The 25,610-nt window shown below is 37.4% G+C and overlaps 1 protein-coding gene and 1 long non-coding RNA gene across 2 annotated transcripts in view; one reads left to right on the top strand and one right to left on the bottom strand.

Annotated features, from left to right (window-relative positions):
- The window catches only part of NT5DC1 (5'-nucleotidase domain containing 1), a 137,644-nt gene that overhangs the window by 28,716 nt on the left and 83,318 nt on the right, over window positions 1-25,610 (top strand). The gene's annotated exons all lie outside the window — the stretch shown is intronic.
- Window positions 1,256-23,925, bottom strand: LOC139827595 (uncharacterized). The gene is made up of 3 exons (XR_011738410.1): window positions 23,788-23,925; window positions 3,526-3,614; window positions 1,256-1,352 (listed from the first exon to the last, which is right to left on the bottom strand). It is a non-coding gene; the product is annotated as an uncharacterized lncRNA (long non-coding RNA).

The following is a 25,610-nucleotide window of genomic DNA, read 5'->3' as shown; positions in this document are numbered from 1 at the left end:
AGGGTACTTTAACAGCTTGTAGCACCATCTTTGGTGAAGAAATTTGTCAGTCTCCAATTTTAAGTTCTTTGAGAAAGGCACTTAGGAGTTTCTAAGTGTGAGTTTGAAAGCCTGCCATGAAATTAAAGAAGTGGGTTTCCTAGTTTGTGGTGCACTTTATGATGCTCTGGAAACTCCTAAATCATCTCACCTCCATGGTTTAAAACCATCCTCTCTCCCTTTCCGTCACACAATGCTGAGGAGTGTTTGCATGCTCCCGCGATAGCAGCCGGGTGAGCTCTCAATGGGAGCGCAAGGGAACAAAGTGTTCCACTGTACCTCAATGGGGAAAACTAACACGGGTTTTTCAGCTTCTTACTGCTCACAGTCAAATGCATCCAAAGAAACAGGAAGCAGGAAAACGTATAAGTTCAATAGCTGTGGGAAATCTGGGGGATTTTGTTTTGTTTTCATTGTTGCTTCTTTGCTTTGTAGTTATTGTTACATTGTATTTACATGGAGGGTTTTTTTTCTTCCAACACTAGCCACTTGGGCTGCATGGGACGGCAAAACATCTTATTGAAGAAAATGTTTACCTTGCCAATTGCAAAATAAATAAGATTTCTTTTGAGTTTCAGAATGTATGTCATCTTTTGTAATTAATAGATGCTTCTTGAGGTAATCTGCGGGGCTGTGCAGTCCCATCCGTATTCATACTTCGTGATACAATAAACAATTCTCTCTACAAATAAACTGTGTTACTCCTACAGTCCTGAATTAGTCTTTTTATAGATTTAGAGCCCTTGTACTTCTAACGCTTGTAATTGTGGTTGAATAAAAGTCCTACTTTCAAGTAGTAATGGAAAGATAGTCTGTATTTATTCTGGCACTGCAAAACTGACTGACTGCTGGCCAGTTTGTTCTGTTCAGCTCAGGTAACTGTTGATCACAAGAGTTCTATTTAGTATAGTGGTATATTTAAATAGATGACACCCAGTTAAATATTTACCGTTGTATTCTGACTAAGTTAACTTGCAGAGGCATTGAATAACCATGCCGAAACATCAGGAAAAGATGTGTTCTGCATCAGTTATAGAGAAAGCTTTGAGGCTGATGTGAATGTCTGATTATACATTCCTTCAGATATTATTGTTAAAAAGCATTCATCAATAATACAATGTTGTTTGTGGCCCCATTTCATTATGCTTATATAAAGATAAGGTAATCTTCACCCATCTTAGAGAATTTATGGTACTAGAGCAAAACATACCGAGCAGAAGTACTGGTGTTAGGAAAGATGTTTTCCAGTACCTTGGGTATGCTGCTGGCCTGACCTCATTCCTTTCTCATTTTTTTTCCTTCTTCCCCTGCCTCTGAAAATAAAAAGAAGAAATATTGATCAAATGAATGCATTAATTTGAAACTCATATCAGTTGTGTGGCTCTAAATGAAAACAGAGCAGTTTTCAAGATATTGAAAACACAAAGCTGTTTTTATATATTGATATTCATTCTTCTTCTCACAAATGCATTTCTGAGTAAGTAGCGTAAATGTTTATTTATATCTTTAAAGTTTGGATTTTTCACTACATTTGCTTAAAATTCTAAGTGTGGAGGTGATGGCAGGACTTGTATCTTTATGATGGAAGAGAACAGAAATGTCCAAGTAACTTTGTGCACAATTTAGGAAAAAAAGAAAGCAAAAATCATATGGCCTGACCACTGAAGAGCCTAAGCAAATACAAAAATTTGACTTGAGATATTTAGGAGAGGATTCCACAAAACTGTTTCTGGAGCTGCTTAAATGTAACCAGGTGAAGAGGTTTCCAGTTCTTTTTGCCTCAAATTGCTCATTTTCAGCCTTCTGCCTGATCTTGACTGCACTCTCAGTTGTGTCAGTACAATGGTTTATGAAGCTTTTCTGTAAGCTGAGTAAGTAAGAAAATTATTTGGACTAAAATGCAATCAAACTTTCCTGGGAGTAATGGAAGGAGGGAGGCTTGTTTTCTGTGGGTCCAGATCATTTCACAGGATGTGTTAAAGATTTCAAACACCCGAAATATATAATTGGTCTTTAAAGATTACTGCAAGTAGTCTTTCTATTTTTAGTAAGTTCCTGAGGTTCTGGTTTAAAAACCTGGTAATAACAGCAGAAAGAGCCTTCATACAAAAATGCTAAATAGAAACAGCCCTGCTTCATCTCAAGAAAATGACTATGTTTTCTTTAATTCATTCTCTATTTTTCTCTTATATTGGTGTATTTAACATCTTGTTCTCCCTCTGTGCATGCTGGACTCAAGGTTGCTTTCAGACTCCTCTGGACCACAGTGGATAAAGTAGAAACCATTGTAAGAGAAGGGTGGGAACCAACCCTACTTTCCCAAGGGTGAAAAAGTTCAAGCGGTTCCTCAAGTGTTACTTAATTAGAAGAATCCTCCAATTAGTTGGTGAAAAATAGGTTTAACAGCTGCTGTCTCTAGCGTACCCACTGGAGCAGGTAGTCAGCCTGCTGAATAGTCTCATTCATTGACCTTACTACCTGCTGTGGTTTGGACAATTGGCACAGAGTTGTTTTTAAACTTTCACGTTTAAAAACAGGTGCCAAAGGTGGTGGTGGTAGGGGAAATCCAGACTTGTACAGCCAGAACAAATAAAAGTCGTCTGAGTTCACTTTAAAAATAAGGGATTTGTTTTATAAGTCTGGCATTTTAAGTATTGCTGATTCCTTTTCATTTATTTAAATTAACTTAGGAAGGTTCTGTTGATGGGTGCATATAAACGTTCTATACTCTCTCTCCCTTATGCAAAATAAACTTGAATCTATGGAGCCTAATTGTTCCTGATGATTACTTCTAGTTTCACTAAGCTGAGACTGGATTTTTATGAGCATTATACTGTCATAAAGGAGAGTCATAATTACCTGCTTGTAATGAAGTCCTAATGAAGTGGCTGCTTTTATTATTACAGAAAATGCATCAGGGCTGCAAAGTTTTATAGGTGATGCTATGTCAATGTCCTCTCCATTTCATAGGGGAAAAATCATATCGATATGAAGAATTTTTAAAGTACTGTAACCAGTAGGCTCTCACATTCAAAGATTTGAGGATTGAAAGATAGTTACATAGAAGCGGTTCATATGTGGAGAAGGTAAATACATTCTAAACTACAGGAGCAAAAAATGATCCAGATAGGCGGAAGGATCAGCACTACTAATCTCATGACAATCAACCTGACCGAACTGCCAGCTTGTTTCCGATGGTGATATTACTGACTCTGCTGCTGCTGTAGTAAATGTCAGAAAAATAAAACTGAAAATTCAACTCTTGCTGGAGGTGACATTAGATGACTTCTGCACCCGTTGATGGTGAGATGTAAGCAAGGATCTCCATGGAGTTAACAGATAGGAGTCTGATGTATTTCTGATGCATACAGAACTTTGCAAGCAGAAGTTGCTTGAGGTTTTGAGTGTGTTGCTTTTGGATTTAGGTGTGCAGGTTCCACTGAAGACCTCAAACCTTTCTGGACATTGACAGTAAATTGACTGTACCTTTGACTTCATAGTTGTCACAACTTTTTTTGATTTTCTGAGATGTCGATATTGCTACAGGTCTGGAGTGGAAGAAGTCTTCTACAAATCTGCAATAACCAGGATAAAAAGTTAGGACCTTGAAATGGGGTTAGCAAGAGAGTCAGATATGATAGGAAAGGGGATATGGAGGGAGTCAGTTATCTGTGTCACATAGTCTAGATTGTGATATGTAGTCTGAATTTCATGGTTATCTCATGCAACGTCTTCCTTGAGAAATTGTGTAGAACCTATGGGTTTCTTCAGTAACAAAAGAAGAGGAGGGAGGATGCTGATGCTCCTGGTGCTCCACTTTTACTTAGCCATCGTTGACGATTTTCTGACCAAACTTTCATGAAATGGAGAAGAAATGTGAGCGGTTCACTGTACTAGGTGAATGTAAGCCCATGTAATATGGAAATTCAAGAGAAAAAAAAAATGGTGTTTGGGTACAGCTGAGCTGGAAATTAAACAGTCTTACATGTCGGTGCCTTAACCTGGGTTTGAACCCATCCTGTCTGGCTATGTGCAGGCTCTTGGACCCTAGTGCTGAAAAGCTGAAACAGTTTTACTCTACTTAGCAGCCTGGCTGCAACCTGTGCTGAGCTGCTACAAAAACAGAGGGAAAGGCACAGTAAATGCATTGTGGTCAGCTGGCTCTGTGCTCCAAGCTGTTGTAGGAAGGAGCAATCATCATCAATGTGTAGCTTGTGATGGTCTACTGTGTGTTTGCATCTTAGGCATACTTGTGGGTATGTTCATTTAACTATGTATTATACTGTTTTGACTGAGGTTTTTCATTGTAGTTTGAATATAAAACTGCCGTAGTTTTATTTCATTTTATTCTTGCTACTGAATGGATTTAGTAGGTCTTTACAGCACTTGAAAGTTAACTTTAGAAAAACCTTTGGCAAAGGAAGTCTGTTGTCCAAATTCACATCACTTCTGTGTTTCCAATTAGAGCTTTAAAATGGTAATTTTTTTGAATGTATTTTGGCTGGCTGGGGAATATATCCATATCACTGAATTATAAGGGAATGAGACTTGATCAAGATCTGTAGTGAACATCTAATCCAAGTGTCTTGGACTTGTCTATGGTTTCACTTTAGACAGAAATTAAGAGGAATGTAACTTAAACAAGTGGCTGTCTGCCCTGGCACGTATTCATGACTGTTCAAATGGTGCAAAGATTTGGCCACCCGCAAGCTGTAGACCCTAGTTTGAAAGCTAGTATCACTATTTGTATGCAGAGGAAAAAAATATCATATGATGACTTGGAGGGCTTTTTAACATGTAAAAAGGGAAGATGTATTTGTACCCTGGAAGTTCTGAGACTGTTTGCCATGTTACTCTAAATTATTTTTCAACAAAAACAAGTGTGGAATCTGGGAAGCTAAGGCTAAAATGAATGTTGTTACTTGCTTGAAGTGTTTCATTTATGCTGGTTTCATGACATCGTTATCATTAAGTCTGGTAGAGTCTGTTCAACATTGCCTTATTGCCATTGCATGGCTTATCAGTATCTGGTTATCCAATTCTGCATTAGAAACAAGTCAAAATTCTCTTTATATTTGCGGTGTCATTCTGCATGCTAGCGCTTTTGTTTTGAAGGTACTTCACATTTTTTGGCTAAGTGAGAAATAGACTTCTGTATTAGAAGTAGATGCAATAGAATCAGAAAGAATACCTATATACAGAAGATCCACCTGAAAGTTGAGTAGAAGTTAAAGGAATGAGATTTGCAATTTGTTTTTTGGATTGAAACTTTCATTTACTAGTTTGAAATATTTCTGTATAAAGCTGAAAAAAAGCAGAACGTTTAAAGATGTTCAGAACCTAAACATAACACTGTTTGTCCATTGAAATATTGGGTCACCAAGAACATGTTGGGTCATTCAGAGAGAGGTTATTGTTTCAGAAAATAGGCCTCCTGTGTAACCTATAGTGGGATGTATTTGCTTACCTACGTATTAGTACGTAAAAGTAAAATTAACATTAGTACCATATTTTTCTCCTGGTTACTTTTTATACCTGTCTAAATCCAGATCTTTTCTGGTATGTCCTGTGTACATAAATTGTTTTGGGTTTCAGAGCTGGATTCCACCTTGGGCTGTGCTGATGACCGCAGGATGTTTATGTGAACTGGGCTGAGCTTCTGGCAGACTTCTCTCTCCAAGGCCTTCGTGCAGTACTCTGTCCCTGAGTCACTCATCCCATTTAGAACAGGTTTTTTTGTTTGTGTACCAATAGTTTGCAGGTACTTTAGGGGAAAATATATTTAGGCTCATCGTGCAGGGAGTGTCAACACTGCTGGGAAACTGAGTGCTGGCAGGAGCATGAGTGGAATTTCTTTGATATGCTGGATCATCTTCTAGAATCAGAGAGAATGGCCTCACTGTAAATATTCGTATTCTCTAAGAAAACAGTCTGCAGTTTCTAGAGAAGCTGTCACAGTCTATGAATCTGTTAGTTAGGGCTAAACGGGCTCAGGAGAACTCAGAATCTTAGTCTTTTGAGAGTGAAAAGTCAAAAAGCAATCATAGAAGTAAAGGATCAGATTATCTGTTTTGGTTGAGAACTGACTTCTGCAACTTCCAGACTAGAGAGCAAGTTAACATTTCAATATTTTTAAACTGTCCTTCTCCTGAAAGATAGCGCAGGCAGCACAACCATCTGGTTGTTCTGGTAGAAAACTGACTTGAACTGTTTGTTCAAAGCCCTGGGAGAAGCCTCTCTCCTGAGTTGTTAGTGCTGCCCTTGGAGTCCCTCATTCCTGGGATACCTGTAGGGCCAGTATGATACCTCAGATGCATCTACACGTCTTTTTATGTGTCTAATAGTTGTGGGCAGTTATTTTGAATACTTACATGCATACAACTGCAAAAAAGTGATTGTTAAGAGGACTATATTTTGTGTTCGGAGTTACCTTATAGCCTGAGGTGTAAGAAATTGGAGTTGGAATGTTGATAATGTAGCAAAGTTTGAATCGTCTGAAAAGCTATCATGAGGAAACCTCACACTTCCCACTAAAGATGAAGCAAAATGCATTATAATCTCAGGTAATTATTGTAATGGTTAAGCTCTTTTATGCTTTTACAATTGAGGGCAACAGTTTTTTGTTTCAACTAGAACTATTTTCACAGTCTTTACGTTTTATTAGTGTTACTATTAATGACATTTAATATTATTATTAAAAGCTGTTTAATCTACCAAAAGTGGTGTTGCAAGTGCTGTGTATTAAAACTAAATTATTACAAATTAAAAATAAATCTTCGAAAGAAAGGAAAAAAACCACACACACAGAAGAATACAAGTCTTTCCTATGTGTCCTTTATAATTGTATAATTAAAAACATGATCACTTTATCTCTGCATTCTCTCTCTTTACTGATATTTGCCTTCCCTTGGAACCTCTTGCCAAATAGTTCCAAAGAGTAAGAAACTAGTGATTTTGCAAAGTTTAAATTCTCAATTATACTACCTTTAGGCTTGCCATCTCTTCTCACTAGAATTTCTTCTCTTCTTCATCCCAGTCATTTATGAAGTTTGCCCCTTTTAGAGATGAGTATTGCAATGTTCCTGACTCTTTTTGAAGAATAGTGTGTTTTACTTTTGAAGTATATAAAAGAAAAAGGCAACAAAGTAGTTAAAGTTGTTTGGTTTGTTTTGTTTTTAATTCTGTTTTCCCAAGGTCTGGCATTTGTTTTCTTTTGTCTAGTACTGAATGTTTGCTCTGAAATTTAGTTATTGTCCTTCAATATGAGGACTTAGAAGTGCTTTCTTTATTCTGTATGTATTGGAGCTGGTTGGTCTATTGATGTTCTGTCCTTCTATATATATCAGAATAATCTGTAGAGGACTATAAATATGGCTAGGAATACAAATGCATCTTTTGGGGCGCATTCCTTGGTGAAAGCGAATTGTAAGATAGTTTTGGAAACAGGTTTATCATTACAACATGTTAATATGGTGAGAAGATTAGAGTTTTGAAGCTCTGCATATATGCATAAGTGATCACTCTTCGGCTTCATCTCTCAGAGTAACCAGAATATAAAAAATAGCCTTTAAAAAAAAAAAAAAAAAATTAGTTTATTTTAATTTTGTTTCTGTTTGTTTTTCCCTGCCCTTTGTTTCCTCCTAGATATTGTGGTTAGGCAGGTACTAAGGATTTTCATGGTTATACAGCCTTCTAGCTTGTCTTAGTGCCCTCATGCCAGGAATCTTGGATGCCAGTGGCATATGACCCCTCCTGTTTCAATAGCAGTAAATTGATAGCATCATAGAATCATTTTGGTAGGAAGAGACCCTCAGGATCATAAAATCATAACCTACCTCTAGGACTAAACCATGTCCCTAAGAAACTCATCTATGTACCTGTTAAACGCATCCAGGGATGGTGATTCAACCACTTTCCTGGGCAGCCTGTTCCAATGCCTGACAACCCTTTTTGTGAAGAATTTTTTCCCAATATCCAATCTGAACCTACCCTGGTGCAACTTGAGGCCATTTCCTCTTGTCCTATCACTTGCTATTTGGGAGAAGAGACCAACACCCTCCGTGCTACCCTTTAAAATCTCATGCCTTGTTAGGCACAACGCATTTTGATTTGAGTTTTGTAGGTGCTTGAGTACTCAAAATTGCGTCCGTCTAGGCAGTGAGAGATCTAAGCTCATGCCCCAGACAGCTTCACTCCTAAGTGGCAGAGGCAGTTTTGTGCTCTGAATACCACTTTTATAGAGGCAACTAATTGTGGCTGTCAGATGAGGCTGGAGGTAAGATTCCAGATGCATGACTTTCTCCAAGTGGCTGACTGAGGCATTTTGCCACTCAATATATTGGCAATTATAATTCTATCCTTAAGTATCTCACTCTTCTTTGTCCATTGTGTAGTGAGCTTCAATACTGAATGCTCTAAAATGCCTTAATCTCTTTGAGCCTGGTGCTTAGTGCCCGTGATGGCAGAACCACCCAAAAGGACTCAATCACAGCAGGATGCTGTCCACTTTTAAGGCAAACCTTCCTAAAATGCAGTTTTAAGTACCTTCATTGATGGAGGAGGATGAGATCACACAGGTCACCACATTTTTATTATAGTTTGTATTTAGAACAGTTAGGCACTGGAAGATGGGGGTGTTAATTTTATTTTTTTGGACTGTTGGGACATGTTATTTGCTTATAGCTACTGTTTGAGACAAGATATTACGATAGGCAGGTGTTTTGGATTGACCCATTTTTTCAGTGTTTCTCTTGTTCCCCAGGATGTTTTCCAAATTCCCATGATATAGATCAGACCATATTGGAGGTAACTGTTCTGTTCTGTTTCTGATTAGGCTGGATCTCCTTTGAAAGACTGAGAAAGACAGAAGATGTTTGCATAACATCTTGCTTGTACTGCAAATATTAATCTTGCTGCAGAGTGTAAGATCTTATTGCAGAAGTGTTCTGTTATACAAAGTAATTTAAATGGCATCTAACAATTAGGTAAATTTATCTGCCTTCATACCTGTGATCCATGCTGATTGTTCACCTATTGGTTTTGGGAGCATAGAGGGACATATTACAACAGTAGAAGATTCCAATATGGAATAATAGAATACAATAGAATCACTATAGAATAGCCCAGGTTTGAAGGGACCTCCAAAGATCGTCTGGTCTAGCCTGTTGTGGGAAGGGGATCTTGGATGAGATTATCTAGCACCCTGTCCAATTCCATCTTGAAAACCTCCAGTGATGGGGACTCTACCGCGTCCCTGGGGAGGTTGTTCCAGTGTTGGATTGTTCCCACTGTAAAAAATGTCTTGTGTCAAGATGAATATTCTTGACAGCAACAAAGGTTTTTGTTGATTTGTCTTTCTTTGTGGTTGTTTTTGTTTTGTTTGTTTTTAGCAGAATAGAACTAATAGGGAAAAATGCATTTTAAGAAGACCTCCGCCTTTGCCTTTCCTCTGCTCTACTGTTGATTTTTTTCAAAGCCTGTCAGTTCTTGAATGTTGCTTTCCAAAATTTAGAAAAGGCAAAATCTGAACTAAGGGCACAATAAAGGAAACTTATTTTGCTTTCAGGCTATCCTCTTTCACAAAGCATGTCAGGATGTGTATTTACTCCCTTTAAAGGAAAAGGATTTAATCTGAAGACTCTCTGGGCTGGTGGAAGTGGGTGTTATGGAGAAGACAGTTAGCTTTTAACTGGAAATGTCAACACTGCATGCTTTACATTTAAAACATGTAAGCAATAAATTTTAGAAAGGAAAGCCCATCTCTGCCTTCCAGTGATTCCTTCTATGCGTTTCTTTCCATCTTCCATATCTTCAACTTTGCTGTCTGCTCCTCCATATATTTGATGCTTCCTCCTACTATTTGCTGTGCTCTGTATGTGCCATTCAGTATGGTATGGGTGAAGGAATTTCTCATTACTCCTTATATCAGCTCTTGATGCTGCTGCATTATCAAGAAGGGATTCCTTGGAACCAAGCAGTGTAAGTAAGGTAAGAGTCCTTTCCTGAAAAATGAGGCCCAGAAATACATTTTTTGAGTTGCTACAATAGAGGCTTTAGATAGCAAGAAACTGCTGCATTATACACTATATTCTTCTTTCAAATTGTCTGACCATATTGAATCACTGATTTTAAATAGTGTAATTTAACTAACACATAGTTGAGGTAATATTTTAGTCTATTTAATCCTGCCTTCAAAAACACTGTATCCAAAACTCAATATTTAACATGAGAGTACTGACAATGCAGACCTGTCCATTGACTCACTTTAAAATGCATTCCTGAGAAAAAAGCCAGCAATCCTGAATCTTCAGAAGAAATCACCATCTACTTTAGGTGAAAGCTTTGGATTTTCTAGTGTTGTTATACTTCTTGTCATACTGTCTTAGAGCAGAATTTTCATTCTGTCTCATCATAAATAGCATCTTTCTCATTCAGCAGAACTGAAGGTCATTTGAATTTGAGTGCTAGGCTGGATGTACTGGGTGAAAATGAAATTTTACATTACACACGCTATTTTTGCTTGTATGCACTCAAAAAAGAAAAACCTACTCCCTGGCTCTTAGCTCTGAGAAGCTGCAGAGTACCTCAGGCTTGTGATAAAATGTCTCTGTTGTCACAACAGCCCAAGAATGCTGCCTGCTCCATCAGGTCAGCTTTGCCATTCAGGGAACTTTTATTTTATTGAACTTTGCAGGATCTTCATCCAGCAGGGAAAAAAATATATGGATATTTTTACGATACTCTACTTGTTTCAGGTTCCTTCTCGCAGTTGCTCAGTCACTTGTTTTCTTCAATTATATTTAAACTTGGCAAGACTGAAGAGCCTTCTTGCTATCTGAGAAATCACTATGAGGTTTCCTTGTAATTCTCTGAAGTCGTGACATGTGTCTCCAGCTTATTCTTCCTTGAGCAAAACATAGTTTTAAGTATTTTCAGTGGCTAAAGTGAGATGGGGTCATTACAGTAATTCATTCCGACTGTCATAACACAAACCAAAGAAGCTTGCCCAGTTGCTTCTGTTTCTTCCCAAAGTATATCTGTAAGGACATAACATCCTAGTCTTAATTTAGTTGTGGGTTACTCTGGTTGCTTCACAGGGAGCTCCTGATTCTCAGGAGGAGAATTCCAAATTCACGCTGTAGGGGAGCTCCCTTTAGATGATTTGTGATCACATCTTCTGAATGTTTGTTAGGAATTTGTTTTGATAGTTTTGGTTTGGTTTGGTTTGGTTTGTTTGGTTTTTTTTTTTTTTTTTTTTACTTTTAAATGTGAATTCTCTATTAAAGTGTTGTGCAATACTATTTTACTATGCAAGGGAAAATGAACTTCATTAAACAATGCAGGCTTATTTTGATTTGAGAGAATTTAAGCATCTGGAACTATCATAGATGGCTACTTCAGACACAATCAGTCTTATATCTCCAAAGGAACATAATTTTTTTCTTAGTTTAGTATTTTCAGAACACTTCCTTCTCTCTCAATTTCAGATTTAAAAATTACTTCAATAGTTCTACATTCACATCTTTTTCTTCTAATCAGATTTGTATCCTTCTTGCTACTTGTTTGGATATGATACCTATTCTGTATTTTGGATGCAGCATAAATGTGTATAATATCTACATAATATGTGTATATATCTACATATACTTTATGTAAGTATACAGACTTGCCCAAATAAACTTTACAAGTATGTATTTTTATAAAAGACATATTCTGTGTGTATGGAGATGAAAAGTTATCTAGTATCATCTTGTTTTCAGTATTTGATTCCAGCACCATTTCAGACCACATATAAATATCATAAATTAAGGATGTGGGTTTACAAAATCTTCATTAGTTTTGGAAAAGTGATTTAAAAAATGTATCCTGATAAGTTTATGAAATTACACAGAAAATATATTACCATTATTCTTTCCGTATCATAGGAGGAACATTCCTCAAACTATTTTTGACACTTAATCTTAGGTGCATCGAAATCTTTGGTTTTATAAGTATCATCTTTCTCTCTCCCCAAACAGCTTTCAAAAACGTAATCATACTTTGAGAATTATTATTTTGTGCTTTTTAGAGCTCAGTTAATTATTTGTTATGAGTAGCTTCAAAATTATTTCAGGCTCTGTACACTAAAACTCATCTTTGCACATGTTGAGAAGCAGTATGACAGGCAACTATTCACCAGAGTAAACATCTAGACTGGCCCCCTGCATCTCTTAAGTAGAGTCTGTTGGATCCTGACTTTGTCCATATTGACTGAAGTCCTGCCCTCGTCGAAGGTTTTCTATTAGAATAGTCTGCTAAATTAGTCTGAAGTGTGTCTTTCAATCTGGAAAATGAGTTTAAACAGGAAATGGTAAGGTCGAAATAAGGCTGTGGTAGCAAATACAAATGAATAAAGGAATGCTCTCAAGCCTGGCAGCCCCAAAGCCTACATGACCTACCAGAAACATTTTACAGTGTTTCTATTGACAGATGCTTCACTGAACTTGCATCTAGCAAGTTCTGCTGAAAGGCACCCAACAACTGCCTTTTTTTTCATCCAGAAGAGTGGATATAAAACCGTTTCTGTGACTTGCCAAATGCACACAAATAAATTAGGGACACTGATTTCTATTTGGGACTGTGGTAGCAGGTTGTACTTTTCCTCTGGCTGTCCTTAAGCTTTCACAAGCTCTAATTTCACATTTACACTCCTCGCATTCACACTCCTCACATCTTTAAGTGCTAGTTTCTAGTTGGCCCTATTAGATTTGTTGAGCTTTCCTTTGAATTATTGGGAAGTTGCCTCTTCTCTTACAGCTGCACCTTTATAGGAGGGTGCTCCTCAGTGTGTTTCATGCCTCTGGCCAGCTGCACCAAGCAAATCCTGCTTTTTTTGATATTTGGACCTCTGGGCTCATTGGGCACATCTGTGCAGCTGGCACCAAACCGTTGTACTTCTGCAGAAGTGGGCTGGCTGGAAAACAGGCTTCAGGTAGATGCTACATGATCATCCTGGAGTGGTGCAGTGCCTGAGCACTTGATGGGTCTGTTAGCAAGGGAACGTGCATGCTAATGCAACTAAACTGCTACCAGACTGCTGTTTCTTCACATACAGCCAGGCCAGGGTGTGAACAGAGTCTGGTTGCACCTGCCTGGGGCAGATGTCTCTGCTGCATCCAACAGATTGTGTAGAACTGCCAGTTCTTGTCACCTAAAAATGAATTATCAAATTACGGCATAAAGAAATAGTACTGTTACAGAATATGAATAGAGTGGAAAAAGAATGCTGCTGGAAAGGGGAAAGAACGTTTTCATTTAGACCAAGCTATTTCCATCAAAATGCCAGAGCATACAAAACTGGGAATTGGCAGGAGCCTCCTCCATGCAGCAGTTCTCTATTAGATGCTTAGTGGAAAGTGGCTTTGGAGCTGGATAAGTGGGGAGGCTGGAAATCCTATTGTATGTACTTATGATTTTGAACCAAAGAACTTATTCGTTCTGAACTGCAAAATGTGGTAGCTGGTGTGTGGCAAATGGCAAGGTTTTAACAAATATGCATAACCTATTAAGGAGCATGCTATGGAGCAGTGGATCCAGGGAGGACAGGTTTGGTGTCTGTGACACTGCTTTCCTAGAACTTCACTTGGCAATTGAGCGATTTTAGAAAAAAGTGAAAGATAAATACTTCCACACCCATTGGAAAAGCAGATATTTTCCTTTCAGCAGAGAACATCTGTTGTTAAACCTATATAAAATACCTTTTCACTGAGAAATCTGTGTTACTGCAGTTTTTACAAATATTAGAGATTGAAAAGAGGACAAGAGTCTTTATGAATTAAAGGTCCGCTTCTATAGAGAAAATAAATTCTTCCTTTGTATCAAAAGAGATTTTATCGTAACCTCCATGACTCACATAGATTCATACACACAAAAGGCACAAAACCCCACAACCTCATCCCCAAGAAGAACTCTAGAGCTGTTGTCTTTCCTCATTTTAAATAGATGTAGTTTGTGTTAGTATTCTGGAAATGTAGGTATGTCAAAAGCCCTGTTTTACACACCACACAATGTGAACAGCTAAATATTTGTGTAAGTGACAGCAGGTAGCATTAGTCTTTGTCTCCTAAAAAGGCTCGTCTAGATAATAGTATAAGAGCCACCTTCTTTAGCTCAAAAGTTGACTCATGCTTTTAGTTACTGATTCAGCTGAACAAGTTCTGCTTACAGCACACGAACAGCCCCATATAGGCGCACAAACTGTTCACATGATTAAGAGAACAATTATCTTTTTGGTTAGTATGATGGTGCTTTTTTTTCTGCCATAAAGAAGGTCAAGAGTCACAGAAGATAGTTTAATTTATCTTTTAAAAATATGTTTGATGCTTTACTGCTAGAAGCAATATTTTGGGGCTGATTTATGGCAGGAGGAGCCTCCAAACATGGATTAGGAGAAGAATTATCTATTATTATATCAGCCAACATTATTATAAAAGGCAAATTTTGGGGTTCTAAAGAATTTAAAAAAAAAAAAAAATCTGTGCTAATCAATCCTCAAGGCTTTTTTTTAAACTATTTTGTAGTTGTTACAGTTGGATAAATAGGTATAAATACTTCAAAAAATGCAGAGGAACAGGATACACTATAAACATGCCTTGTTTGAGACCAACTACAGCTTTGGTATTTGTGATGTTGGGTACAACCAGGTGTTGTATACTAGCCTGACTTAATTCAGTGGAATTTGGATTTGCCCAAAGTATGTATTGATTAAAGAAAAAAAAGAAGTGTTCAAATTGTTTAGTGCTGCTACAACTTAATACCCAGTTCAATCACTGGGCTAAAGGTTTTTTTCTGAAAAATATTTTCCAGTTAATCTACGCATAATTTTCATCCTGTAATGGATTAGTTAAAGCTTCCAAAACAGCCTAAGGGAAATGTCGAATGTTGATTTACAGCGCTACTAATACAATGTTAGAAACAAGATTTTATGCTTTGAAAGAGTAACGGAAGCAGTTACATGCAAGATGTGAGTGGTTTTGTGTGAATGGAGATAAGAGTGACATGGTTGATGAAGTGAGCTGTTAGAAAATGTCATTATATTCCTCAGTAACTAAATTCTCTCTGTCTCAATATTGGTTTAAAATCTGGGTTTCCTTTTTAAAAGCACTTAATTCAAATAATCTTTTGTTGGGAAAACATTGTAATATGTTTTTCTCTGGAACCTTTTTTCTTCTAAATAATATTGTGAAAGGCTGTGAAGTTTGTGGCTCAGTTTCATATGGTCTTCATTTTCTCTTACTAAAAGCAAATTAAACTTTATATGTATGTACGTGTGTGTGTGTGTATTTATAGTGAGAAAGGAGGAGAACCTTCAACCTGGAAAAGGTGACAGAAGACTAACAAATATTTTCCCATCACTAATTTAGTTATTCCAACTTAGTTATAGATGGTCAGCTAGTAAATTTCTCGTTCTGAACTGGCCTTTGCTCATGAAACGCATGTTTACTTTGGCTGCAGGAGCTCTGAGCAGGCGTGGTATGGGAGCCAGACAGTGCCCAGTGAGTTGAAAGGTCTATTAAAAAGTTTGAAAGTGGGCAAGGAGGAACAGTGCTACTTTTTTATTTGACCTCAACAGTGTTAAAACATGGCACTGCTTTCTGTGGCAGTAGAGGAAGCGTATTTTTTCCTTCTACTATAGCTAGAACTATTTGAATTTATCCTGTTCTATAGACCTATGTTGTTTACTTAACAGTTCATGAAAGAAAAAGAGTAAAATTCATGGTAATACTGAAGACAGAGAAAATACTTAAATTATTAACAGTGGTTTGAGTGTAGCTTGGAAGGATACTGTTTTTTCTGAAGCTGGAATGCAGTTTTTCTTATGTTTGCCTGAGGAGTTAATTCCACAAATTATGGAAGGTCAACTGATTTGTGAATAGCTTTTAATTTGTAAAACTTAATGTATAACTTAATATTTTTTTCATTGCATTTTGAGCTTCAAATTAGATTTTTAAAAATGATATGATAAAATACTGAAATGTAAAATGAAACAAGGCATATGTTGGTATCTAAAACTGAGTAACGTAGTTTGCCCCTTCTATTTCTTCTTCTTTTGCACATCTTTGTCACTGTTACATACCTTCCATCTTTTGCTAGTCTTTTTTCTTTTGGTTTTCCTGATCTAGTTCAGATTGTGGGGTTTTTTTCTGTAACCAACATATTTTATTATAGCCTTTTAAAAAATCTAAATTTATTTTCCTCATTTCGAAAATGTAATAATATTTCTGTATGGTATCACATAATTACATATGTAATTATTGCAATGTGGGTTCACGTATGCTTAAGTATAAAATGGAAACAAGCCATAGTGTTTCTAATCCATTTGGCTCCATAGAACTAAATGAAAATAGCAACTCGTTGGAACTGTTTCTTGATGAAAGCAGAAGGACTAACACTTTTCCAAAACTGGGGGATCAGTGTGATTGTGAGAGATAATAACCAACACAAAATTTTGCTGTAAGCTGGTTCATCTTAACAAAATTTCTTTGCGTGACCTTTTGAACAACTTTAGTCCAATTCCTTGTTTCAGTAGGACAGAGGAGCTGGACAAAGGTATCTAGTGGATTGAGAACTCCCATCGTCAAAAAAGAACTGTTTACTTATCACAGCACATCCCAGACGTCCTCTCAAAGCAGCTTCAGCACCAGCCAGTAGCATCTCTATATTCATATTCAACATACAAATTTTTCCTTATGTTCTTTTGCATTATGCTTTCTTGTTATAGTAAGAGAAATGAACAGATAAGACAAACATGGGTGGCAAACAAGTCAGCGTCAATCTTCCTGCTTCCAGACTAGAAAACTCTTTTAAAGGAAAAAGCATTTGTAAAGAGTAAAAAGAATACATACCTGACTGCTGAAAGTGTTCTTACTTTTCTATTTAAAACTAAAGATGTCTCTGAGTAATTCCCACAGATATAACATTATGGTTACCTTTAATAACTCAGCCTACAATTTCCTATGTGTTTTCTGCAAGAGTTTAAGTGTTTGATCTAACACGGGAAATGTCATTTGCATGGGCAGGAGAGATTGTATTTAGAAAATTTAGCCCTCAACTGTTGGCGTACGAGATTCTTGCCCTTTTATTTACCAGTAGTACCTATTTTTATGAGTAGAACTAGTTGCATTTAGATGTATGGATGGCGAAAGACAGCTCTCAACTTACATCACAGCAGTGTAAGTTGTTTCACAAAACAGATAATTCTTTAATAAGAGAAAAACAGAAACCAAAGGAAATCATATCTTCAGCATTTGTGGCATTTGCAAGTTATTTTCCATATTTCAAAAGTGTTCCAGCTCTTTTTCTTTGTAATATAATGCTGCTTCCTAATTTAATAACTTTCAAGATAATGTTTGGCCTAACAAATGATTGGAATAAAGCTAAGAAAACTGTAACACTGAGAGATTTTTGCAAAAGTTGACCTTAACATCTGAAATGTGAAGAGAAGAACTTCATTCCAAATTTGACATTTGTCTCTTATTTTTAAGCAATGACTTTAAATAATTTCACATGTATTACACAACATCTTTACTAACTGCATGTTTTTATACTTCGTCAATTGTATTCGCTGAATTTCTGCAAGATATGTACTTCTTTTTCATTCAGTAGTACCCACCACACTTTTTATTTTCCCTTAAAGTGTCAGCACCATTGGAATGGTTTATTTGTATTTCCAGGGGTAGGTACTTGTAGGTTCACATAATATGTGCTCCTGTGGTCTGTTAATTCAAGGTAATTTGGAGGCAGGAGAATAAGCCACCAGCATGTGGTAACTGTCACCCCCCTGTTTCTGGGACAAGTCATGTAATGAATTACCTTGCATTAAAACATCAATGTGTGAATATGGACTTAGTAGCCTGTGGTTAATGTGAAATTATGAGAGTAATTAATGATATTCTTTAAGGACTAAGCCAAAGTTTTAGAGCTGAGCCCATCTAGTATACTGCTGCCACCAAAAGGTCAGTGTCTCTGCCCTTGCTCTGCCCTCTTCTCCCCTCCTATGCTCTTCTCTTTCCCTTATGCCATGTGTGGCAATTGTCAGGTTCGTCTGATATCTGCTTTAGCTGAAATAGCTAAAACTAACCAACCTTATTTGCTGGCTTAGTTTTCTCCCATTTCAGAAAATTAAAGAACATTACAGAGATGTTTCATCAGCATTGAATGGAAGGAGTGAGCTGAGGAGGAACAGGTCCATAAATCACTTCGCGTGTTTCATAGGCCATGAGCACAGTAGACAGTTACTATGGTTTAGCTGAGTAGTGTGAATTTTTTGCAACTTGTATGCAAAACAGAACCATTTGTTCTCTTATATGGTTAGAAGTACACGGAGCTCCTGAAAATGAGCTGTGTTGCAATTTATCTTTAATGACTTTGAAAGGTTGATTATATCAGTGCACTCTAGATATTTGAAATCCTTTTGGATTACTTAATAGTTTGGGGCATCCTGAGTTAAAACATGGCATTCTACAGGAAATCAAACCAATCTGGGTTCAGATCTATGACAGCCAGTAATTTCAAACTGGTTCATGCTGGCGAGTTTATGTTGGAGGAAGGGGTCCAGTGCTCCTCTGGCCCAGCTCCTGTTTTCCCATGTACATCCATGACTATATATAGCCACGACAGCAGCATCTGAATGAATCAGATAGCCAGCCCTCCAGTGCAAACATGCAGGGGCCCAGGATGTGGCCACCCTCCTGCCCATGACCACAAATTGGTCAGAGCTGGTTGCAGGGAGCTGCAGGTGGACCACGCTGATAGGCTCCCCTGGATGAGGCAGCTCAGCAGCTGGCCACCAAGGCTGGACTCCTATTGTGTGTGGCTCATGCCACAGCAGGGGAATAGCGCAAGCTGTGATGTTATCCTGTCCTAGAGACTGCAGGAGTTGTCAACTTCATAAATATTAAGGAGAGCTGTTTCTTAGTTACATCATAGAATCATAGTATGGTTTGGGTTGGAAGGGACCTTCAAAGGTCATCTAGTCTAACCCCCCAAAATGAGCAGGAACATCTTCAACTAGATCAGGTTGCTCAGAGCCCCGTCCAGTCTGGCCTGGGATGTCTCCAGGGATGGGGCATCTACCACCTCTCTGGGAAACCCGTTCCAGTGTTTCAACACCTTCATTGTAAAAAATTTCTTCCTCATGTCTAGCCTGCTTCTCCCCTCTTTTAGTTTAAAAACATTACCCTTGTCCTATCACAACAGGACATGCTACTTTTAAGTACTGAAAAGCCACAATAAGGTCTCCCTGGAGCCTTCTCTTCTCCAGGCTGAACAAGCCCAACTCAGCCTGTCCTCACAGGAGAGGTGCTCCAGCCCTCTAATCATTTTTGTGGCCTCCTCTGGACCCTCTCTGATGGGTCCATGTCATTTTTCTAAACCTATAGCGAGAACGTATTAATCTAAGTAAAGTGCGAATGAAACCAGGAGATTTCCATTAGTACAATAGCAACTGTACAGACTTTTATATAAAATTTGGATGTGAACGAAAACATATGTGCTATTTCACATCATTCTGTGAACTCTAGGTTACATGTTGGAATAGTTCTGAAAGGTTCAGGTTCAAGATTAAAATATAATAGGCATTTGATTTAGTAAATAACAATTATGGTTGTACCTCTCACTATTATTTGAAATATTAAGCATTTTTAAGAGCTATGTCTTATATAATTCAAATACAAAAGTAGACTCCCTGAAGTTAAATTGATTATTCTGAATCTCTCAACTTTTCATTATTTTAATTAATTTTTAGTTCCTGCCTTTAAACTCATGACATTGGTTTTACTGCAAAATTGTTGCCATTTTCCCTGCCTCTCCTTGACAAAGATGGACTGTGCTGTTCAAGGGAAAAGAAATTAGGTCACCTTATGGAATGTTTGTCGTATAATAAGCGTTATAGGAGAAAAAGAAAAAACGGAGTATAGAAGTGACAAAAAATCTGGAAACGAGTTCCCATTGTTCAGAAAGAATAGCACAGCAGCTTTGCATACCTCAGCCACAGGGGAAGGTCAACATCTGTGTATTCCCTGAAACACAGACAACGTGTTTAAATCTGTATTTAAAACTGAATGTTGGCTGTAGATGACCCTACAAAGAAACTGTCAGAATGCAATGACGTACTTTGTCAAGCCCAGTGTACTGACTTAAAATAGTCCTTAGCAGATGCTTGGGGAAGGGAAGGAACAAGCTTGGCATCCTGAAAGATGAAAAGGTCAGTAGGCTGTTCAATTTGATTTTCATTTCATGTTTCTTGGGCCTTCAGTCACAGTTTCTTAATACTTGGAGATTACAATACTTCTGTGTCAAAGTACACCTATCGTGCTGTCTCCTTTTTATTTCATGATAAAAATCTAGTTTCTTGGTATGTCTTGATTTCTTACAGTGTATGTATGACCAGACTGTGCCAGTTGTACTCAGGGCCAGAGAGCAGCAGGCAATGGCCCTTCTCAGTTTCCCGGCCTGCGAGGTAGAGAGAGAACTACCAAAACACACCAAAATGTTCTGCAACCCGTAAAAAATACATTGACACCAAATTTTGAGTACATTAATGAAAAATGTTGTCATGTTAGAAATATGTCCAAAGCCGAACAATATTCAATAGAATGATACTAATGTGGTGATTCCTAAATGCATCTCCATATAAGCTAAATTTTATTATGTTAATCCATTCCATAAATATATTAGAAAATATTCTTAATTTTATCCTCAGATAATGTCTTAAAGTAAGTTGAGATAATCACCCAAAGTTGTAGTGTAGTGCACAGCAAATAAGTCAATTCCTGGAAGAACAGAAAGATAAATTAAAATCTTAAGTTTTAACTGATGTGTACACTCACACATTTTGGAGGTCCTTTAGGCTACCACTGGAAGATATACTGAATCTTTAATAATTGCATTCAGTAACTGACTATTATGGGAAAATAAAGCTCAATAAACACCAGCTATGTTTAGGAAAAAATACTGTTACATTTCCCTCTCACTCCATGTTATATTATTAGGGATATTCTCCTTTGATTTATGCTACAAAGTAATTATTATTAAAATGGATACTTTTCTTTCTCCAGGCTGCTTTTAGCAGGCATAATTATCAATTTTCATGGCAAGCTATGCTAAGCTCTTTTACCGATCACAAAGTCTCAAGTCTTTAATTTCAGAAAGGGCATGTGCTGTATCATAGGGGAATTTCTGGCACATTCATTTTAAAAAGAAGAGCATTCTGCTCTTTGTAACAGGCTGCTTAGGTCTTCTGCACAAGTAAGATATGATGTTACATTTAAAAATACGTTTGGCTGCTTTATATGCAAAAATGTGTTAAAAAGTAAGTGCTTTTAGATTCTTGATGCTATTGGAAGACAATACCAATTTAAGCATGAAGGATGGACATTTTCTTTGGGGTGCTCTCCAGTTTTCTCCCATTTTAATACTGTTCCTGTTGGTAAAGGTGAGGATGAGTGTAGGGGTAGGTCTCACAGCCAATGCACAGATCTTTGCAGCTGATGACCACCTGCAGGAGACCTTCCAGATCCTCCACTTCACACTTGAGGAATCCCTAAGAACATGCTGGGATGCAAGATGACCTGATTGAACAGACCTCCTTAAAGAGTTGGTGAGCCATTACAGAGCTTTTATTATCAATATAACTGCAAATACCTGGAATGAAAGACTATTAATTAGTTTTCCTGAAGCACAAATGTTAGTCTTGAGCCCCGAATCAGCTGATCTCTGTCTAAAAGTGTCTTCAGTGGTTTTATTTTGTTATGAAGAAACAGAAACACAGGAAGTATTGAGCACATTGAGCAATACTGAGTAATTCCAGTGTCTGGAGGTACAGGGTTAGACTGAGGAAAGGTGGGTTTTCATATGAGCAGATTTCCAGTGCAGTGTGGGGCTTGAAGGAGGGGATCAAAACAGTAATTTTGGGAGGGTACTTGGATGACACAAGCTTCAGTGAGAGACGATTTGGCAGTAAAACTTTAGGAGACATGCAGACTTGACATGAGGAAATATTTCTTTATTAAGAAGGTAGTCAAACATTGGAAGGGATTTCCTAAAGAGGTGATCAGTGCCCCAAGACTGTCAGTGTTTAAGAGGCATTGGGACAATGCCCTTAATAATGCACTTTGATTTTTGGTCAGCTCTGAAGTGATCAAGCAGTTGGACTAGCTAATCCTTTTAAGTCCCTTCCAGCTGAACTATTCAATTCTATTCCATTCTATTCTAATTCTATTCCAAAAGGATTGGAAAGTAATTGGAAGTAGACAGGGGAAAGCAAGAGGTTTTTAGGGGACATTGTGGGAAAAGGAGATAGAGTTTGGTTCGAAGTGGCAGTGGGGGGAATGGCCAGAGTTTAGGAGAGCTGAACTTTGGTAGGCAAAGCGTTGGCAGTCTGGCATAGGGAAGATTAGATTTGGGAGGAACTGGGAAAAGGTAATTAGAGCCAGGGGCTTTAGGGGAGAGGAGTCTGAGGGAGGATGACAGAAGATATGGGAGGTTCTATGGCAAAGTGAACCCAGAGTCAAGATCAGAGGCTATGTTGCAGCTTAGTCTAACTGTGTCCATAGAGTGGAGCTGTAACAGTTCCCACAGTGAGAGTCATATGGAATCTGCACTGAAAGTTAATTTTTGTCCCTTCAAAAGCCAGTTTTCAGATCTTAAACTTTCAAGTAAATTAAGGCCAACACCACAATTGGTTACTGAGGAGCATAAAGTTCAAAATAGGATTATGGGCTAAAATTTTTCATCAAACATTTCTGGGCAGACTCTGAAAAATACCTGAAGTATTTCCACCCTTTTGGCCCCAAAACAGGCATCAGTTGAGAGGAAATCTTTGAAGGGAGGAGGAGGAAAAAAGGATTTTTTAATGCATCCTCAGTTTTACAGCTGTGATAAGCTGCTTCTCAAAAAAAAATGATAATTTTTGTAACCCTTGTTACACTTCTTCACGTAGATACATAAAAGCAGGCATCAAAACAGATGCAAAAAAAAAAAAAAAAACAAAAAAACAAAGTATCTGTTTTCAATCTAATTTTTCAGCACTTCTGTGCAACTGACATGTTTTTGTTAAGCTCAGGCAGTTTTGCATGCTGCTACTGTAAGTGCTACAAGGCTGCTCTGGAATATTTTAAACCGAAGTCTTTTGAACACACAGGAAATACTCATTGTTAGTAATTTGTTAAATTATCAGGCTAGTAAAAATCTAATATATGATTAATCTGGGAGACAAGTAGTATTTCTTTCAGTTAGTTTAATGAGTAGGACAAAACCCCCATTCAAAATATGTCCCCTTGGAAATGTGAGTGAATTGCAGCAGAAATAGTCTTCTGATTGTGTACATTGCATGAAGGAATATTAAATGCATTTGAAGGCACAGCTAAATCATTCTGCAATCCAGGCACTGAGTGGAATACTTAGTGCTATTTTAACATTTGTATCGTTTCCTGAGACTTGAATGGAATGTCTTTTTCCGACTTGCAGTAGTGTTTGTTACTCAATTATTCTGTGCTTGCTAGTATAATCATAAAACATAAGCAAAAATCAGCATATTTTATGAATCATCTTGTTTTATATAATAAACATATTTTTATTTTTAGAAAACACTATATTGGATTTTTTCTTTAAAAACGCTATGATTGGGGGACAGTTGTAATTACTATGTATTTTAATCATCCATCTAGTTCTTTTTCAGTGTCCAGCTACAGGAATTTGTGTTTGTCCTACCTTTTAGTTGAATGAAAGCTGTCCCTCGATAGAGGGAGTATCTGCTTGCCAGCTGTCACCGCAAGTCCCTGCTCTCTTAACTCAGGGGTGCTCCTCTTGCAGCAGGCACGGCTCACAGGAGTGCTCAGCAGGCATTTCAGAAGTCTGCGAAGGAGGCAGCCCTCTCGGTCAAAAACCCCTTTTTTGGTGGCTTTTGGACTTTTTAACATATTGAAAAGCTGAGTTGAATCATATGCTGGCTACCGACTGACGGGTCTGCCTTCTGATTCAGTTCCAAGAGAGAATAATTTTTTGTTTCCCAGCAGAAAATGTCTCTGTATGAGAGGTGGAAGGGGATTCTCACTTGTTTAACCCATGTGTTCTTATTTGCCTGTGTTAAAGAGGAGCATGAAATTTATTTGACATGTCTCTCTAATGGGATGGGCTTTTTTGGACAGTAGAAAATAAATTCTTTTCTATTCTTTAACCAATAATAATTACTTCTTAGGAGAAAATGTTACAACATTTTGCCATGTTTGTTACTCTATTTATATGCTTGTAGCAAAACTCATATTTCAGAAAGGGGAGACAAGCTTCCTAGAGGATCTTATAAAAGCCTTCATGTCTGTTATCCATTTTTCTGCTTCTGTGAATGTATGGGTCAGATACAATATCTGTGAATTTTTTCCGTAGTGTGCATACTTTTTCCAAGTATTAGTGTTTCCTGGAATTGAAGAGAATAATCTCAAATCAAGATCTTCTCTTCCTTTCCTTTACCACTTCTAAATCTGTTCATTCAAGTGTTGGATTCGAGTGATTTGAAAATTACATATTTTGAACGCTGGTTTCATGGCTATGGTAGTCCCATACTACACTCTCCAAGATGACTATGCTGTGCCTTATTGAATCCATATTTTATCTTTTGTTTTCTTGTTTTTGTCTTGTTGATACAAGATATCTCTTATGCTGATACTTATATTCAGCATAGACAGCACTTTGTTATCAAAGGAAGAAAACGTTGCTTTTGCAGTATGTTCATTCACTGCCATAGCCCTTAGGATAAAGAAAAAAGTATTAGGTGTAAATCTTGATTATGACAATGCATCATATACCTTGGCTGATGCAGATTAATCTTTTTACAGTCACTTTCATTATGACATTTCTACGATATGAGACTTGTAACTACATCTTAAGAGTGTTTCTGAAACAGCATTAATTACATTATTGTGCTATTTCAAAATGCAATATCAGACAATTTATATACTTCTATTATTTTATAGAGACAAGACTAATTGTCACGTTCCCTGCACCTTAGTTTCAGAGATATATCAAACCATTTTTCAAAATTCAGTGCAAAATACTTCAGAATTTAGATGTCAAAATTATAAGTGACTCCATGGCCATGAGTTTAATGTGCAACAATATGGGAAATACATTTTTCTCCTGATTCTTTTCTGCATGTAGGCAAAATCTTATGAGACTAGTTTGTCTACAGCTTTTGGTCCTCTTTGTGCTAAGGAGACTTGGAACAGGGTACGTTGAGTTTCTAGGCAGGAATAGTAAATTATGTAATCCTGCTGGCATGGCAGCACTACATGGGAATAGAAAATGCATAGGAAAGATGGAATCTTTGAAGAATTTTACTGCCTAAATCCATAATGCAAATTTCAGAAGTGCGTATTTTAGATTGTTGCTGAAATGTAAAAACAGAGCACTTCAACACCAGGAGACAGCCTATGCCTTTACATAAATTTCAAGGACTTACATTATAAAAAGTAAGCTTCTTATTAATATGATTTTTAGATGGTGGTGGTGGTTGTTGCTGCTGTTGTTAATATTAGTAT

This window comes from Patagioenas fasciata, chromosome 3 (assembly GCF_037038585.1).
Source record: "Patagioenas fasciata isolate bPatFas1 chromosome 3, bPatFas1.hap1, whole genome shotgun sequence".
Taxonomy (NCBI): domain Eukaryota; kingdom Metazoa; phylum Chordata; class Aves; order Columbiformes; family Columbidae; genus Patagioenas; species Patagioenas fasciata.
Note: the sequence above shows the minus strand (reverse complement) of the source record. Positions and strands in the feature narration are given on the sequence as shown.